We start from the raw sequence: 18990 nt of genomic DNA, 5'->3' as shown, positions 1-18990 counted from the left end.
CGCCATGGCCACCCTGGGGGATGTTGCAAGCCGGCAGCGAGGGAAGTTAAGAGAGGAGGTTCAAGAAGTCAAGGCCTGGAAGCCTAAGTCAAAAGTAAGGGGACGAGGTCAAGGGCGTCAGAGAGTAACATACACACAGATGTGATGTGATCTCGTGGCAGCAGGAATTGATCAGGAAAAAACAGACCAACAACCCAATGCACTCTTGTTGGAAATTTGGAAACAGATGAGTCCAGAACAGCAATTCCGGCGAAGCCTAAAGGAGAAGTCTGGGAAAGCGCGACCCGTGTCCCTCCAGGACTTCATGCAGCTGCTTGAAGCCGACTCCTTTCAGCTTGACTCGGGGGGAGGGGGGCACCCAAGGTACCCGTCAGAGGGGACAAGCAGGGATCGGAGGCCCCACGTGGAACTGTCCATACATTGGTCCCCTTCTAATGTGCAGAGGGTTTTGGCTCTAGTTGACACCGGCAGACTGCAGTCTTGTCTATGGGAAACCAGAACTGTTCCCCGGACCAGCAATCTGCATTAATGGCTATGGGAGAAAGACTGTGACTGTAAAAGCTATTTCCTTACCACATGGTATAAGAAGACTTCCCCCTCATACCTACAAGGTGTATGTCTCCCCCGTTCCGGAATATATTCTAGGGGTGGACGTGCTACATGGCCTCAGTTTAAAGACGTCGGTTAGAGAGTTCCGTCTCCGGATCCGGGTGGTGAAAGCGGTGACACGCGGACATGCTCACCACCCTCAAGTGTTGCCGCAACCCCAGTGCGTGGTTACAGTGCAACAGTACTACCTGCCAGGAGGACAGGAGGAGATTGGTCATTTTGGAATTGGAAAAGGCACATATTGTGAGGCCGACACATAGTCCCTTTAACTCCCCAGTATGGCCTGTCAAGAAGCCAGATAGGACCTGCCAAATGACTGTGGACTATAGGGAGTTAAATAAGATGATGCCACCTTTGCAGGCTGCAGTGCCTTCAATTCACGATTTGATGGATCATCTGACTGTCCGCCTGGGAATGTATCACTATGTAGTGGACTTGGCACATGTTTTTTTCACCATTGACATTGCACCTGAGTGTCAAGAGCAGTTTGCTTTTACTTGGGACGAGCAGCAGTGGAGTTTTCAAGTCCTTCCGCAAGGATACTTGCACAGCCCCACTATCTGCCACGGGCTCGTAGCCCAGGATTTGGTACAGTGGGATCACCCATCCTCTGTGGCCTTGTTTCATTATGTTGATGATATTTTACTAACATCTGATTCTCTTTCAAATTTAGAGCAAGCAGCTCCCTCTCTTCTCCACCACCTGAAGTCACGCGGTTGGGCGGTGAATGAGGAAAAGGTCCAAGGCCCTGGCTTATCCGTCAAGCTTTTTGGTGGTGTGTGGTCGGTTAAGACAAAGGTCATACCTGAGGCGATTACTGACAAAATACAAGGATTTCCCCAGCCCACCAAGGTCTCCTAACTGCAGACGTATTTGGGTCTGCTAGGATATTGGCGGGCGTTTGTACCCCATTTAGCACAAATGGTAAGGCCCTTGTATAACATGATAAAAATGGGGGTCTCGTGGGATTGGACAGAGGCTACAGAGCAAGACTTCGTTGCCACAAAACATGCAGTGCAGCAGGCACAGGCTCTGCAAGTAGTAGACCCTGGTCGCCCATTTGAATTTGATGTTCACGTAACCCAAGAGGGTACGGTTGGGGCCTCTGGCAATGGTATGTGCGTCTCCGGTCGCCAGTGGGATTTTGGTCCCAATTGTGGAAAGGAGCAGAAGTCCGCTACTCTCTAATAGGGAAACAGCTGGCCGCTGTGTACGCAGCCCTAGTGGCCACAGAAGCCATTACAGGAAACGGCATGGGTGTTGGTTCGAACAACTTATCCTGTCCAGGAGTGGGTGTGTACGTGGACTCAGAGACCCAAAACGGGTGGCACAGACCACCACCCTCGCCAAGTGGGGTGCCTACTTGGAGCAACGTAGCACCCTTAGTTCAAGCCCTTTGAGAACAGAGTTACAACAGGTCCTGGGGCCTGTGGAGCTTGTAGTCCAGGCTGAGCCAAGCACTCGCCTATGGGGAAGGACTTAGAGCCCTCGCCCTACAGAGAAGGACAGCCCCCAGTACCTGAAGATGGCTGGTATACTGATGGTTCTAGCCGGGGAGCTACAGCCATTTGGACAGCTATTGGTGTGTAGCCCAAGACAGACACCATTTGGTTTGATACTGGGACAGGCCAGAGTAGCCAGTGAGCTGAGCTATAGGCTGTGTGGATGATAATCAGCCACGAGCCCGGGCCCTTGGTTATTTGTACTGACAGCTGGGCGGTGTTCCGGGGCCTAACGTTGTGGCTCCCTACGTGAAAACACCAAAACTGGTTGGTAGGACACCGTACACTGCGGGGTCAAGCCATGTGGCAGGACCTCTGGGACCTAGGGCAGAGAAAGGAGGTGACCCTAATACAGTCACAGGTCACTCCCCCTTAGTGTCCCCAGGTAATGATGAAGCAGATGCCCAAGCACGGGTCCGATGGTTAGGATGGGCCCCTGCCACTGATGTGGCCCACTGGCTGCATAGGAAATTGCAGCACGCTGGAAGCCAAACCATGTGGCAGGTGAGCAGACCCTGGGGCCTGCCTTTGAAATGGCAGGAGTTAGCAGATGCCTGCTATGACTGTCATCTGTGCCCAGGACAGCCCCCAATGGTGGAGGCTCCCCTGGGAGACACAGCAGATTACGCGAGGGAGGGTACCCCTCACTCGCTGGCAAGTGGATTACATTGGACCCCTGCCTAAGGCACGCAATGCGATGTATGCATTCACAGCAGTGGACACTGCTACAGGGTTGATGTTTGCTTGGCCCTGTCCGGCTGCGGATCAGCGACATACAGTGGTCGCTCTTACACGGCTGTGTGCCCTCTATGGGCACCTCCAAGTCATTGAAAGTGACAGGGGTACTCATTTCATGGGGCAAGAAGTGCAGCACTGGGCTGCCAGGATGGACGTACAATGGTTGTTTCATACCCCATACAATCCACAAGCAGCTAGCATGATTGAACGCTACAACGGCCTTTTGAAGCAAGGCCTCCGGATGTCAAAACACCCTCCTACAATGTGTGACTGGGCCTCACATCTGTGGACGTCTTGAGAATTCTGAGTGAGAGACCACAGAAGGGAGGGCCTGCACCAGTAGAGGCTCTGCTACATTGAATGGCCGCTCCCATTCAGTTACAAGTTACCACCAGTGAGACTCTGTTAAAGCCAGGCTACGGCAGAAATGGAAACGTTTTGCTGCCAGCACCCACATGCTTGAAAGCAGGGAAACGGCAGCAATGGACTTGGCCCTGGCAGGTCAAAAGCCCCACTGTCGGTGGTTGGGCCTGACAGCCCCATGGGGGGCCGGTTTGACTCATGATTTGCAAGTGATGCCAGGGGTGGTGCCCGAGCAGCCACCGCAAGTGACTGGAGTATACGGAGGTCCTGATGCCGGGACGATTTTGCAAGGAACCTATGTGCTCTCACTATGGCTTATTATGGGGTCGCCTGTTCTGTTACATGTTGAAACTACGCAAGGAACCCCAAGCACTGCCATAAAAGTCTGGTACCACAAACCGGGAAAGGTGCCGGTGGCAGCAACCCTCCTTTCCCAGGACAAAAAGCTAGTACGTATCCTCCCAGATGGAAAGGATTTGCCATTGTTGGTTCCTAAGACCACTATTTTTTTCCACCCGTAGGTGCCTATAGGCTAATACGGCACAGGGCTCTTGGGGAAGACGCTTGTCGCGTAGATTGTGAGGCGAGACCCTGGAGGGTGGAGTGTGGGGACAGAGTCCCAGAGCAGTTTCCAGGCTCTCAGCCTCAAGTGGAAAGGTGCTGGCTCGGGTAATAGATGGCCATCAGCTGTTACCAGTTAGCCATTAGCCATTGATATAACTGCCATGGCTACATTGGTTGGTTGGTTGGCAGAGAAGTGGACAGCAGATTGCAGAATCTGTGGATCGTGTGGCTCCTGCTTCCTGTGTCTCCAACGCAGCCGCCATCGAGAATATAGTGGTATGACTCCCCTACCCATGGCTCCGTTGTTGTTCCTTTTTGGCCTCACCATATCCTGCGTTCTTGTGCGGGGAGCAAGACTAGAGATCCCGCATGACACTAGGAAAGAGTTTAATCTCAAAAAAGTGATCATTTAAAATGGAGAGAAGTGACTGAACAAGATGTCACACAACTCTAAAAGCAACTGGTTGCTGAATCCACTCCCTCTCCTAGCCCTCGTTTCTCCATTATGGGTCCAAGACACCCCCATGAGGGAGGGTTAGGATGGTGGGGACAGACCAGGTGCAGTCCTTGGCCGTAAAAACATATTATTTTATTTAAAAATGTATTATTAGACTGTTTCATGCCCTTAACCTACCTGAGTAGAATTTAACTCAAATTTAAAATGGCAGAGGTCTTATCCCTCTTGCTGAGATCATCCACTATAATGTCACTGCATTTGCCCAAAACTCTAGCAAAACAGCAAAACTATTTTCACTTATGATCCAGATGATATAAACCCAGATTTTTATATCAAAAGAATGTGAAGGAAAATTTAAGCATACCATTTTATAGCCAATTTTCAATTTTTTTTTCATAATAATGTTCAGCACTGGCAAAGGTGTCCTCATATCTGTAGTATAAAGTGCCCCATCCTTTCCGAAGAGCAATCTTGTAATACTTTTGGAGGAACCTCTAAAAGTTTTATACCCACCAACTTCCCTCTTAGGAATCTATCCAAAGAATATTATCAAAGTGTTCAATGGAGTATTATTTACAATAGAGAAAACTGGTAACAGCCTCAATGTCCCCAAATAGGTTTTCAAAAATAACAATATAACCATAGAGTAAGATATTAGTCATCAGAAGTGGTATTTTTGGAGAATATTTAAATTACATTTTTCAAAAATTTTGATGGAATGCTAAATTTTTAAAAAGTATGCAAGTTCTTTACATGATTTTATAATTAATAAATACAACTGCATATAATCTACTAAACTGTGACAGAGGTCATCTCTAAAGGTAGTGGGACCACAGGTAATTTCAGTCACTTTTATTTTCTTCTTTGTTTTATATTTTCCTGATTATCTTCAGTAAGTATATAACCGTAGGGAGAAAGATTTCAAAGACAGGATCAGTGACACTGGTTTCAGCCAGGCCTGAAAGACTATATGAATAAAAAGTCAGGGTAAAATAGAATAGGCAAAGCACTGGACTAGCAGCATAACTCCCGACCCCCACTTCTGTCCCTGACTGGTTGTGCTCACACCTACTCCACAAAGGTGACAGGAGTGGCCACTCCAAAACAGGCCCTGCCCTGGCTGCTGATGGCTATGATGCAGTCTGGGACACGCTGCATAAAAACGTAGATGCTCAGTGCTGTGGAGGACAGAGCACAGACCAGAACGGAACGTCCAGAGGCCTGCATCACCTCAACCACAAAGAGAAGAGTGCTTGTCCAACCCCACGCCAGGAGACTGTCCCCTAATATGTGTACAAGGGACAGCACCATCCCAGCACCCGGCTGAGATCAGAGGCTATGAGAGGTTCCCACTCCAGCCCTGCTGCCATGGGAAGGTTTGCAAATAGCTGAAAAGTAAATGTGCATCTCCTGGGAACTCGCTTTCGGTTCCATAATCTCAAACAATTAGGTTTGTCCAAGATGGACAATATTTCACACTACATGTCTACATGTGTGGTTGATTAACCTATGCCCCCATGGAGCAAAACAGAAAATCTTAAAGGTATGATTATTTTGTCTTTTTTTCCCCCCTAAATGTGAGAAGCAAAGAGAAACAAAAACTGCAGCGTTCCAAGCACTAGATCAAGCTGGATCCTTCTGTGTGAACCGACCACTGGGGAGGGCCTCATTCAATCCAGCCTCAGACCCAGATTTACAGGCCTCAGCTCACCACTCAGCAAACAGGCCCTGTTGCTCTGACACCTGAGACTAACAGTAGTGGTTGCAGGGGGCACTGCAGAATACTACCAGGCAGCAACAATACTGTTGATTGTTACTTCACCTTTCTTTCAAGGAACTCTGAGCCTCAGTGTGGCAAAACAGAGCCACCAATGGCCCAATTCACAAAACTGAGGCTCTTCCCATAGGCAAGATAGGCACAGAGAGCAGAGGTTAGAAATAAGAATGGAAAAATGGAAGTAAAAGGGGCATAAATCAGAGCCACAGGCAAGGCAGGAAGGAGGAAGGAGGTTGCTGGCTTTACAGTCACTGGGACCTGTGTGGGGACAAGGAGAGAAATGGCACTGTCCCCTGAAGAACTTCTGACCTAGGCCCTGACTCTGGCAGCTCCAGAATCAAAGCCCAGACTCCCAGGGAGAGACTGCTTGGACTGCATCAGACTCTGCCCTTTATTTACAAGACTTGGGGCAATTTCAGGGCTTCCTCTGGCCTGCCTGAAAACTGGGAATGGCAGCAGTACTTATGTCACAGGGCTGCTGTGAGGATTAAATCACTTAATGTGCAAGCAGCCCAAGGAAACAGCTTGGCATACAGTGATATGCAAGTGTTTGAAAATGCTGCTACTGTTCTCTGACCAAGTGCCTTGGTGGAGGGGGGCACCAGCCAGAAGTCCAGGATCCCTTCTGAAAACAGCCTGGATTCAAGCCGTGGGGTCTCCGTTCTTGCTCTTGCGCCTTCCAGAAGCAGTCAGATTTTACTATGGAAATTCCCTCCCCAATTCCGTGCAGAGGTTACTGCCTGTGGGGCACTGACATTGAAAACAATGCCTGCCCATGCCTCCACCAGACTCGAGGGGCCCAGCCCATTTCTAGAGAATGGTGGCCCTGCACAGGAACCAACGAGGCATGGCAGGAAGCCTGTTATTCTGCAAATCCGAGAGGCAAGGAGTCCACGCACTTACACAGACGGTCCCTGCCACACCTCACGTGGAGGGACAGCTGGCTAGCGGTGGATGGGACAGATCTTTTTTGCAAACTGGATGGAAAGGTCTTACTTTGAAAAGAAATTCTGGTCCATTTAGGGATCGTGTGGATGAGGGTACACAGATGTCGCTCACACCCACCCAATTCCTGATCTTAACATCACTCGAGTAGTCCAGACCCTGTATCTTGTCTGCAAAGAGAAGAGCAAGTCATTTGGCAGGGGCCCAGTTTAGGAGGTGGCTTTGTAATATGAGCAGTGTGTCCGCTAACAACTAGAACAAGACCATTAAGTTCATTACACCTGTCACTCTGCCAGCTGACTATCCAAATTGCCAGAGATGAAAGTGCATTATGCCCAAGGAGTGCCACCCAGGCCCCTCCCAGAGCACCACACACACTTATCTCAGACAATTTGTTCTCAGTGTCTGCACCTGCAGAAAGAACGCAACCGTAAACAGCTTGAAACTTGGCTCTGAGAAACCTTGGGGCATAAGCAGCTAAGAACAAAGTTTAGTTTCCTCGGGGCAGGTCCCTGAGAGGAAGACTAGGTGCTGTATCTCCTGGACGAAGGGGGTAGGATGAGGAGCAGGGCAAAGCGGCAGAGGCACCAGCAAAACTAAGGACACAGAGCAGCTACATGGATTCTGCTGCCCTGCAGCACTGCCAAAAATAAAAGTGAGAAACACACCCTTTTCATTTCCAAACCAAGTCACAGAATTGTAGGCAGTAGGCAGAGGCCTTCCCCCAGCTGCACAGCCAACAGGATCTCTGGGTGTGCAGCGCCCGGCCGCCGGCTGCAGAATGCGTTTGCAGTGCAAGCGTGTTGCAGACAGCGGTAATTTATTTATCCCTGTCATGTAACATTAGCAATCTGTCTGGAGCTTGGCAAGCACCAACTTGCACTGTCATATAAACTGTCTGACAAACTTAAAGTTTCATAAATGCTTCTCTTTTCCAGCAGACAATAAAGCATCATCAAAAAAAAGTTATCTCTTTTTCTGTTCCTTTTCTCTCTTTCTCTTCCCCAAAAAAAGGAAGAAAAATAAAGAAAACCAATAACAAAAGAACCTATGCAAACAGAAGTGATCCCTCAGCAGGACTCTTAACCTTGAAAGTCTCAACATTTTTCCAATGCCAAGTAAATGAGTAAATAAATGGATGGGGGAGGAGTGTCATGGTGGGAGTCAGTCGTAAGGGGGTACAGAGCAAAATCTGCAAAATAAAAGTACAGCCATTAAAAATTAATAAAGGGTGTGGACATCAGCTCCCCACCCCCTTCTGCTCATGGGGATTTGAGCCAGACATTCTGCATCCTCATTAAGTGGTGTCTGGCAGGCTGCCGGGAGTTTTAGTGGGTTCTGGGAATGCCAATATATTAACCAGAGGACTTTTTGCATACCCTTTAGAGTTTTTATTCTAGAAAAGTCAACCATTTGGCACTGTGTAGCCTTATTTTTGTCCAGGAAAGCTCTCAGCTGCCAATCAAGGGAGAAATTATAACTATGTTCTTCTTAATTTCCAAGACCTATCCGGAAAACAAGCTTGGTGGAAAGAAAAGTCCTCAGCTCTCACAAAAACAGCTGAAAAGGCCAAAGTACCATTTTTAGTACTTTGGGAATTCAAAGAAAAACAATCCATACTTAAATCACATGGATATGACACAACACAGACATTATTTTCAAGTCCTCCTATGATAGAGGAAGAAAACAACATTAATTGGCAATATTAACCCAATATTTCTATAGCAATTAATAGTATAGGTGCTTGGCTGTTTCCTTTAGTTGCCTAACAATGAAGTGAATAATACCACACACAAAAAATCTCCCTAAAAAGAGGCGTGTCTTGTGGCCTAAATTTTCAAATAGTCAGAAGGTTTACATTCCTATTTTAAAACTTGAGATTCACCTTCCATGCACACCAATAGCATAGGTCAAGGTGTAATTCTAGACTAACAACTCCCATATAGGCAGAAAATCACTTTGACATCAGAAAATGGTGGCTTCCAGGAGAGTTTTCTGACACTTTAAAAAGGAAAAAATGGAGGGAGAAAGGAAGGAGGGGGAAGAAGAGAGACAGAGACAATGGGACTACGCAGCGATTTTGCAACTGTTCACATTTAATAGCCATGTGTCTATATAAAGTATGTTAAAGAATTCTAAAAATTTTCCAGGTTAATATAGAATAATCTTCTTTTATAGCTATTGCTCCTTGAGTCTCTATTAACTCTCATCCAAAAGGACAGACACATCACAGATACTCCATAAGCCTAGATTCAAAATAAAGATGAGAAGAAACAAGGCGAGGGCTACCAGAAAGATCTAACCAGTCATCGTTGAAAATGTCCCTGTCCTGAGCCTTGAGAGTGCTTGAGTTTTACATGGTAACCAGAGGAATCACCTCCAGCCCAGACCAGAGAGCATGCTGGGCAAGAACAAAGGCATCCCGACAGAGCTTAGGGGTCTCCAAGTAACAGCAGGCCAGAAACTACCCTCAGGGATCAAAAGTTACTCTCACCTCTCTAAGTTCCCCTGTCCATCTGGGAGTTGTCCCTCCAGAGGTCAAGATAAAAAAAAACAGACAGCGTCCCATGAGCTGCAAGGCTGCTCTGACAGGCCGCTAAGTCAACCACAACACAGTCCCAAATTGTAAACACCTCTGCAGACTGGTCCTTGCTCTCAGTGAGCCAAGCAAGAAAACCATTCTTAGAACACTGTCAGCAGTTGGGGGAAAATAAATATTTGTCTATGTATGTATATACTCTGATGAGGTGGGATTGGGAGTGGACTCTGGATCTCAAGTGATGTGCCAACAAATTGGTACAAAATCCCTTAATAAGCAGCTGGCACTGGCTGAGATCCTCTGCAGGATTGTGGTCATACAAACTGAGCCCCTGACAGGATTCATGAGACAGCCCTAAAATCCTGCTGGGAAAAGTCTTCTCCATCATAAATACAAACCTACATGAACTAGAACCATGGCCAATGAGGGCAAACTCTTCCAAGGGTAACAACAGAACGTTAAGAAATTAGAGGGCACTTGTCAAACAAGAGAGGGAGGTAGCTACAACTCCATTACAACGAATAATCCCTTACTGTCATTTATAGTCTGAGCCCTAATTCCTAACATTGTGTTCAATATTGATAGTAATATGAAGCTCTTAAAAGAATTAAGCTTTCAAAGATCATGAAAAATTTACCCCCATGTTTTAAAAAACAGTGTTTTGATATGGCCATCAAATGGCATTCAAGGGTTGATAGGAAATCAAATATTATAATTCAATAAATGTACATGGGTAATATTCTGATCTATTCATTTGACTATGTAATAACTCAAACTTGACATTATGATCATTTACTGAACATAAAGAATATGTTCCAAGAGAACTATCAGAATACAAAGGCAGATGTACTGATGACAGTAAATTCAATATAAATACTAGAAAAGACTAACATGCAAAATGCAAAACATGACTTGATGCAATGGCAGCTTCTCAGCGCAGACTCTACAAAATCTTTCCTGTAATTCAATACTCAGTCCTGAAGCTTCAGAGAAGTACAGATGGGAGAATACCTTCCTTGCTAGCCAAACAAGAGGAACGGGCCATTTTAAAGGGAAGTTTCCCAGCCCTAGTCCTGAGGAAAGGAACCAACATCCATACTAACCACAGGACCCATATGTTTTTAAGAGCTAAGACTGTTCACCATCTCTACCCACCTCCACTGCAAGAAACTTACTAACAGTAGCTCTCTAAATCAACACTCTGTACAGCTTATCTCACCTCACATCCCACAATGCCCAGCACATAGGTCATCAATAAACATCATAATTGTAATTAACATTTAGAAAGCAGCACTGAACTGTGAGTGAGGGGGCCCAGGGATGAAAAGTTGCCAAAATAATTAGAAAGAAGAGAGAAAGAGAAGGGAATACATGGGACACAGAGAAAGAGAAAAGAAGCAAATCAAAATTATCCAATTTTAGCTAATTAAAAGGCTCTGAGGAACACAAAATTTAAGCTAGTTTATGTGACCATTGCCACTCAGCAATCATTGCTATGCCTGGGTAGGAGCGAGGAAGTCCTGCTTGCTTTAAAGAGTTTCTTGCAGCCCTGATTCCGCGGCGCGGTCCCCTGCCAACAAACCGGGAACCAGGGTACTGGCCAATGCGCATTCTCCAGGTGCCACCCACCCACCACGCGTCCGTGTAGTTCTTCTGAAAATCTTTGCCTCATTGGGAAGCCTCCTCCTTTTCCAATTAAAAAAAAAAGTTTAAAAACAAGCAATGCCCTCTCTGCCACCATAGCAAATTAACCTTAACAGAGCCCACAGTCTTCCAGCAGCGTACTCACAGGACGCGCCCCCAACCCCACCCTGGGAGGCGCACCGGGCAGGGGTCCCAGGGAAGCCTCCTCACCGCTGTGCAGGCCGACCCCACAACAAAGGCAAGTGCTGGGCCAGGGCTGGGTGCTCGTGGCTTCCTGCTTATTCCATCGTGAGGGTCAAAGAGAAAGAAATTCAACACACGCCTGCTTCCTCCAAGTCTCCGAGACCTAGTCTAAGTGTTAACAGCAGCCGCCGGAGACGATCGACTTCCCAGTCAACGCCGGGAGCTCCGGGCGGCCCCGCGACCGACGTCAACGCGTGGGGGGTGGGGGGGACTCGGGCAGACGCCGGGTGAGGCAGGTCCGAAGAGTTGGCGGGCACTGGGCGCAGGATGCGGGGAGTCGGGTGCCCGGCTGCGGAGCGCCCTGCTGCGGGACGTACGGTCCAGGGTACGTCCCGCTCCCGCCCCTTTTCCTTCCCGCAAACTCCCCGGCAAGGTCCTGCACAATCTTCCCGCTTCCCTCTGACCTCCAGTCCCCCGACTTGCAGCGTTTCACCAAGAGGCCACAGGGAACCCAGACCTCAGTTTGAGCAGCCACCCCCACACTCATCCCGGCCTCCCGGCGGTGCAGAATTAAGTCCCGCAACTGCAAGACAATCCGCGACCGGGCACAGGGAAATAAAAAAGGGGGTGGGAGTCGGAATGTTCCTTCAACAGGGCACACCCGCAAAGGAGGCGGGGTCGCCCCCCCACAACCACCCCCGGACGAGCGCCCGGGGACGCCCGCCTTGCCCACCCGCGACACTGCCTCACAGACCTCACTCGTCTTCGAGTCACTCACCAGGGTGGGAAGGGTGCCCCGTACGGCGCAGGCTCGCGGACGTCCGGTTCCCGAAGCGTCCTGTTCCCGTGTCCCCCACCCTCCAGCGCCCACATCCCTCTAGTGCCCGCCCCCCCCCCTCCGGCCTCAGCGCAGCGCTGAACTTGAGCCAGACGCCGCGACCACAGCAGCCACCTCGGATCTTCACTCACCTGCGGCCGCCCCTCCGGAACGGAGGCTGGGGACTGCCCGCAGTGCAGCTCGCGGGGCCACCCGGTCCTGCCGGCAGCGGGGGAGGGGCGGGGGTGCGGGGCCGCCCCGGCGGGGAGCACGCAGCTGGCCGGCGGGGAGCGCGGGGCGGCGTGCCGGGTCTCTTTAAGAGCCGGGGACCTTACACACGAGCCTGCCCTGCGCTCCCCGCCCCCCTTTCACTTTCCCAGGGACTCGCAGCCTGTCTGGCGGCGGCGGCCGCGGCGGCTCCTCCCCGGTTTGCAGGGGGATCCCCGGCCAGCCGCGGTAGCGCGCGGGGCAGGCAGGGCCAGCCGCCCTCGTCTGCCTGTCCCTCCAGGCCCGACCCGCAGCCCACGGGAGGGGGAAAAAGGGGTAGACTGTGCAGCGGCCGCCGAGCGAGGTGTCCCGCCTCCCGTCGCCGGAGGGGGGATTGTCCCGCCTCCCGCCGCCGTCTGTCTCCAGCCGTAACTGCTCGCGGAGGCAGTGTCTGTCTCCAACTCCTCGTCTCTCCTCCCTCCCCATCCCCCTCCGCGGCAGGGACCCGGCGTGCGGCCAGGCCGCTGGGGGCCTCCGAGCTGGCAGGGGGTGGGCAGATCCCGCACGCACAGACTGCACAGGCAGGCCTCTGCAGGCACGGAGCTGGGGGCAGGAGGCCGCGGGACCGTAAGGCTCCGCGGGACCCACCGGCTGCGTACACGATAGCGGGTTCAGGGCGCGCGCCCACCGCCGGCCGGACGGGGAACTCCAAGTGCCGAGAAACCTCCGGCTGCAGGAGCCCGCTCGCCTACGCCGGCTAGGGACTGTCTCGGGAGAGCCGCCCTGCGTGTTCATTGCATCGGATACCTCGCGGGCTGCGTGAGCCCAATGCGCAGCGGGCCTTCGGGCAACAGCCCCGATACGCACAGTAAGGCTGCAAGACACTTAGTGGGACGGGTGAATCTTCAGTGAGCCAGCCACGCAGGGCTCCTCCAGACCCCACGAGGTCACACCCTTAGCATCCCCGCCCTTTATTAGGGCAATGGATGTACCCTGGAAGGTCAGATGGATTCTTCTCGCTAGGACTCTTTCTCTTTGAAGAATCTATATTTCTCCTCCTCCGAAGGCAGACAGCATAGCTTGCATTTTGTCCTCCAGAAGGACTAGCGCTGACATCAGGCAACCTAACAATGTTTAATAGGGGTTTGGTTACTGCTATAGCATATGGGCATTTAACTCAATTTTATTACAGTCACGAAAACTAGACAATTCCCCTCTGCCAAAATATACTAACTTGCAGGCAGAGTCTAACAGAGGTATGGCTTATTAAAGGGGTAATCGTTTTCAACCTGTGCCCCCCAAAAGTTGACCGGCTCATACTTCGAGAATATGAGAGAAGAGAATCTTTTGAAATCTTTGATTAATTTGTCAGTAACTTTTTAGTTGGTGAAATGTTGGTTTAATTCAGTTTCCTTTAAAAAGCCCTTAGTTCTCCTCAACTATCATAGTAATTGTTACGTAGAATTTAGTCAGTGCTCCTATGTGATATAATAACTACCACTTATTGAGAGCAATGCACCAAGCTCAGTACTAGGTACATAGATTGTTTTATTTAATCCTCACAATAACTGTCACAACTATCACTTTCCCATTTTACAGGTGAGAAAGTTGAGGTGATGAAAGAGTCAGTAACTTGTCCCCAGACCACAAAGAGAAGGGTGTAAAATTCCCAACTGGCTGCATATAAAGCAGGGAGTTGAACCATACTGCCACCTATCTACAGCAGCTTTGACATCCAGTTCATTCAGCTCAGCCCAGCAACAACTGACAGCGTCTGCTCTATGCCAGACACTGCCTGCCCAGTGGAGAATGCCCAGGTCCTAGGCTAATAGAGGAGCATTTAGACTAGAGGAACAGCTTTGAATCTGTTTTTAAACTTTTTTAAATGAGGAGTGAGGTGAAAGTGCCTACTACAGGTTATCTGAATCTGACAAGTATACACTGAGTTTATATTTAATGTACAAAAATGTGTGCCGCACTAATAGCAGTTCACATGCTATCAAGTTAGAGAAACTGTGTTCTTACCCTCTTGGAGTCAAAAGAGAAATAGCTTTTTCATTCTAAACCGGAAACTGCCCAGGGACAGTGAAGAAGAAAATGGTTTTTCCAAGACCACAAAACAATTTGTTCTTCTATTTCACTTGTGCATAATTTCCTTGTGTATAATTTAACTCCTTTAAATTGAGAACTGAATTTTAAAATCGTAACCTCAATTTTAACACTTATGATGAATCTTAATTAATCTTGCACTTCCTTTTCTTGTTGTCTTCCCTAATTATAACTAGAAACTACATATCTCTATTTCTAGTCTTAGAAAATAGCTATGAGAGGAAACTCTCCCTGCATTTACCACTCTGTCCTCCCTGTATTTGTTTTCCATTTCAGTTGTTCTCTCCCACACCCCTCCACACACACACACACACACACACACACACACACACACTCTCACAGCAATGGGAGAGTTGGAGGCATTTAGTTATATGTTTGCCTTCTGTAAATTTAGACCAATTATATGTCAGCTTGACTCTGTTCCTAATCTATCAGTTTCACTCCAAGGGCCCAGAGTGAAGTCCAGAAGAGCAGGACTTTGTTTTGCTCAGAACAGTGGAGAATGTGTATCCCAAGCACACAGAATTGTGCCTGACACTCACTAAGGACTCAAGAGATATTTGGGGAATGAGTGGAGTCTAATATTAGGATAGACACATTAAAAAACATCATTGAATTGAGTGGAAATCAACTGAAATTGGTTTCAAGGAGTAGGACATGAGAAAAATTCTTTCTCAGTATGAATCCATTGCAGTTTACCTAGAGTCAATTATATCCTGACTATACTTAGTTCATAGAAGAAAGTCAATCATCTAAGAAGACAAAAGTAGAAAGGGCAAACATAAGCAAATGTTGAAAAAAAAAATCCTAACGGCCCCAACTGACCACAAGATGAATGTGAATCAGAGAATATAATTCTTTTGTTTGAATCGTGTGCATAATATTTAGATGAAACTTAAGCTATCCAAAATGATCCTTTCTATCCTTTGTACCTTTTAATTTAAATAAGAAGTAGAGAGAAGGAAATGAGAAAGAGAAGCTGGCATTGCGTGGTTCTGTTGGGGGAGTGAGAGCCCAAGTCTGGATAAATACATAGGACTAGAATCCATGGATAAGCTAAGCTCGGGAGAGAGGGATCTGTCCCATGTGCCTCAAAGATGTCATGGGCATGTTTCATCACATTACGCTGCATCATCAGACTGTCCAAGTGTTCAATCTGTAAACTGGAGATAATAATTCCTACAACACAGAATCTGTTGTGAGGTTGGCCATGTCCCCATCTACATACATATACCCTCTCTGGGAACCAAAAACCACTCTCCTCCTTCTATGGGTTTAGGTTTAAAATCACAAGCGACAGAAAGGAAAATGGTTTTATCAGGCAACTTCTGCTTTCAACCTTGCTGAAATATTCTCCTTGGGCAAAACAAAACCACAGTATCTGCTCTCTCCTTGAAAAGGAGTGGGTAAAGGAACAGGAAAAATACAGCAAGAAAAAAAATAATGATTGCCTCAAAGATTATCTATCCAGATACATTTATGTATGGTATCTATACATCGGTTAACAAAAATGATGGAACAATTCTTGAACAATGACACATTAATTTCAAGTCATTTACAAATATTATAATAAATCTTCGCAGTCTGTTAAGGCCACAGCAGTTCACAACTTCTGCCTCTTCTGGTGTCCAGTGGCCCCCAAGTTAACCCACACCCTGGCAGAGCATCTCAGGGCTTGATGAGCCTTGCCTTGAACTTTGGTGCTTCCCTCTCTGCTGCAATGACCAGCAGCTGGATGTAAAGTAGCCACATCAGCCTCACCCTATTCCATTGCTTTCTGACACACAGTCTAGCCAGCTCCCTAAATTATCAATAGGTTAATTATTTAGGACAGAAACTGCTCCAAAATATACTCAATAAATATTAGCTTCCTTTAGTTATTTTCTCTTCGTACCAGCAGGGACAAGCTCTCTAGTGACTTTGTACCATGTCAACTTAGCCATGCTGAATCTGTGCTTCCCAGAATTCTCTTCCAGTGGGGTTTCAGGTTAGAGATGCCACAAGAGAAAGTTGTGTGCAATGCAGAAAGAGGAAGTCAAAAAATGATTGGCCCGCTGCAGGGTAGCATGGGGCGCCAGGAACTGTGAAGCCAGCACACATCCCTGACCTGTCCTCCCTTTGTCCCCTTGTTCCTGTTCAGGTGGGGGCATGTGCAACCCTCTGACAAAGGGTGCCAGCCTCTTCTACAGGTTACCTGCATCGTCAAAGTTGAAGGGGAAAAAGACAGACAGTTTCTTTGTCTTCATGGACTCCAGGTTGTCCCTCTGTCTGTATCTGTCCTTGCTCTCCTCAACTTCAAGGCCAGTTTTCCTCCCTACCTGCCAGGCCTACCAGACCTAGATTCAGTGGCCTTCCAGAAGTTTCTCCCTATTGCCTATGAGTCCTGGTTCCATGTCACTTACAAAAGTTCTGCTTTTCTGATAGAAAACTGACTTATACAGAATCATATACCTGTGTATCACCCCATCTTAGCTGGAGATCGTTTTTTTGTAGAGAACATAACCCCCTCAAATCTAGCTTGCTTTAAGGAAAGGTATTCCATAAAAAGTTGTCAAACTACTTTAAAGGTACTTTACAAAAAAAAAAAAACTGAACAGCCAATAAGCACATGAAAAGTTACTCAACTCATTAGAGAAATGTAAGTTAAAACCATTATGAAATAGCATATCCACTGGAAGAGCGAAAATTAAAAAGAATGACAATTCTAAATATTCACAAGGATGTGGAAAAGCTAGAACTTGCATAGCCAGCAATTCCATTCCCAGGAGAGTTGGAGCAATAAGTGCAGATGTTGGCCAAAAGGTAAGTACAAGCATCTCCATACCAGTTCATTCATTGGTATTAAAAATAAAAACCTGGAAACAACCCAAATGTCCATCTGTGGGTAAAGAATAAATAACTTGTGGTACACTCATATTATGGAAGACTACACAGCAGTTTAAAATTTTTTAAAACTGCAAGTACACACAACATGGATAAATGTCACAGAAGCTTATTTGAGTGACAGAAGATAAGTGGAAAAGAAAAATAATGTATGATTTTATTTATGTGAAGTTCCAAACCAGAAGAAGCTAATTGATTTTAATAGAAATTGTAACAGTGGTTAACTCTGGGTGGTTCCAGATGGAAAGAGGCAAAAGAGAACCTTCAGGACAGGGGGAGGGGTGGGTACAAAATGTTCTATATTTTGATCTGGGCATGGTTACAGGAGTGTATCCATATATAAAAATTCTTTAGCTGTATACCTAAATCAATACACAATGTTACACATTAAAATGGAAAAGTTTTGAAAGGGGGAATTTATTGGATGTAGGAGGACTTTTGCAAACTAAGTCACTCAGCAGTAGAGCTGCCTCTCATAGATGGGAGAACAGCAGAAAGGAACCATGCCCACTCTACTAACCTGCCCCAAAACCTCACAAGTCTTCTTTCTGCCACACAGAAGGTCTCAACTCATTTCTTCTGAACGAATGACTCGGTGGTGCTGAGGTTTATACGCCCCTAAGATGTGTTCACACAGGAGTGAAGACAAGAGTTTGTACCCGACAGCATGTTTCTATCAATAAAGCAATGCCCCTTGGAAGCTGCCCTTAATGTCCTTTAAAACTGTTTCATCTGGAGAGTTGGGGACACACAGCAGGACATTAGGTCTTGGATTCTGGACTTCACCCTCAGATAGTTCTCTGCTTGGTCCAGTTCAAGCCACAAGACTCAAGGAGCAGATATTCTGTTTAATTTTGTTTGAATTATAAGTTGGCCGTCAGATAGTATTGGCTTAATTAAATACTTGATGTATAAAGTGCTACATGAATACAGGCATACCTCATTTTATTGTGCTCACAGATGTTGCTTTTTTTTCTTTTTAATAAATTGAAAGCAAGAAACTCCACTAGCAAGACCACAAGACCACACCCCTTCTGAATATACACATGTATGTACCATCTTTAGTATATTTTCCCTAAAATGCCATTGTATCCTTTTTATTGTGTAGGGAACATGAATTCCAATCCACACCTAAATGTGCAATAATTATAGTTTTATTTCCTATAATTCAGTGTAATTTCTGATCCCAAGCTTCCATTTTGCAGAGATGGTCGGAAGCTTAACCTCATTCTTTGGGTATACCCTCTCCCCAAATTTTAGCACCATTCTGGGGTTTATAGAAATACTGGGGCAGATGCAACACATGTTTCTGCTGTGATATTTATTGTCATCATCTATGTGGCCACCTGAGATGCAGCGCCTTGCCACTCACTGCCTGTGCCTTGGGTACAGAAGTCCTTCTTGTGGCTGCCTGTAATTCTATTTGCTTTGTCTTTTTCTGGGATCTGCCACCTCCCTGGAGGTTCTTCCAGGAAGTAGGGTCTGGAAGTCCCTGCTCCTGGCCCACAGGTATCTCAGTCTCAGTGTTCTCTACACAGGAAAACTTTTCCCTCTCCTGCCTGGTTTATTTAGATTGCATCCCCTCACCCCACCCCACCGCTACCAATAATCATTTCTCAAAGAGAAGAGAAAGATGGTTTGAGGAGCTAAGTA

At 47.3% G+C, this 18990-nt stretch overlaps 1 protein-coding gene across 10 annotated transcripts in view; it reads right to left on the bottom strand.

The window, feature by feature from the left end:
• The window catches only part of LDLRAD4 (low density lipoprotein receptor class A domain containing 4), a 606571-nt gene extending 593288 nt beyond the window's left edge, over positions 1–13283 (bottom strand). For 2 of the 10 annotated variants that reach the window (XR_012498805.1, XR_012498806.1), the window contains exon 1: positions 12291–13283. The gene's annotated coding sequence lies outside the window, so the exon portion shown is untranslated. Of the gene's footprint in view, positions 1–11348; positions 11898–12099; positions 12183–12290 lie in introns of those variants that run through there. The other 8 variants (XM_074340417.1, XM_074340421.1, XM_074340425.1 and 5 more) reach the window with 5 other exon arrangements.
• Positions 13284–18990: the final 5707 nt, after the last annotated feature.

The sequence above is a fragment of the Rhinolophus sinicus genome, linkage group LG09, assembly GCF_036562045.2.
Source record: "Rhinolophus sinicus isolate RSC01 linkage group LG09, ASM3656204v1, whole genome shotgun sequence".
Classification (NCBI taxonomy): Eukaryota; Metazoa; Chordata; class Mammalia; order Chiroptera; family Rhinolophidae; genus Rhinolophus; species Rhinolophus sinicus.
This window is presented reverse-complemented; position numbering and strand designations above follow the sequence as displayed.